The sequence below is a fragment of the Alligator sinensis genome, unplaced genomic scaffold, assembly GCF_000455745.1.
Source record: "Alligator sinensis unplaced genomic scaffold, ASM45574v1 scaffold443_1, whole genome shotgun sequence".
In the NCBI taxonomy this organism is placed as follows: Eukaryota; Metazoa; Chordata; order Crocodylia; family Alligatoridae; genus Alligator; species Alligator sinensis.
Window position 1 is genome coordinate 153,599 of NW_005843404.1, and position 992 is coordinate 154,590.

The window sequence follows — 992 nt, forward strand, 5'->3', positions numbered from 1 at the left end:
AAAGGTAATGAGTTGTGGTACTTGTAACTATTTAAAACACTTTCAGCTAACGTACTTATAAATTCCCAGAACACATACTGCTCCTGTCTGTGACATGCTGATAAACTAAGTGTTCATAAACCATTTCTATGAACCATCAGACTAAGTAAGCAAATTTCCATGCTACAGAGTTTCTGCTGTGAGATACCTGGTTAAACTGTGTTCCAGTGATCACTGGTTAAAAACAGTTTCTGCTGGCACTGCCTGCACAGGAGCAGACAACCATACAGTCTCAGTGGTCTAAAGACCTTTTTTTCTTTTTCTACCTCCATGTTCTCACTGGAAAATCTAAAAACACTTCCTTTCTTACAGCACAAACATCTGGCATCTCAAGGAAGGACTTCCTGGCATTGCCTTTGTTGCCATAACTGGCAGATCCCCAGTGAGTGGAAGCCTCTTGTTGAAAAGACTTGGAGGCTGATTGCTTTGGTCCAGAACATTTACAGTGACTGCCCTGACGTTAATTGTGTTCAGTTGTGGTAGATAACCACAGCCTTGCAATGGCCCGCTGTAGGAACTGCTAACTGATGTTCTTGGGGGTGATGGGGCACTAGCCTAAGGGAGACACTCCAGCAGTAGCAGAGAGTGGGGCCAGATGGGCTGCACGTATGCAATTTCTTATTTCTATAGGGAATCTTGGGAATCTGTTTATTCCTCCTGCTAGTGTGGACTGATGGTCCTAACCCCTTGTACTGTGTGGTCAGAAAATGTGTTTCAATTACCAGCTCAGCTAAATCATGCCAGGAGACTAAAGCAGGTCATTAGTTAATTTGTAAGTTGTTTGACATTAGCCAGAAGTGAACAAGAGGGCAAATAATGCCTAATATAAGTGCAGCTCAGAAATGTCACAAATAAACCAAGCACAGATTTGATCCTTAAACAACGAATAAGAAGTATTAGTGCAATTTGCCAAAGGGATCATGCAGCTTAAGAAGTGCAGGCAGCCCTAATTG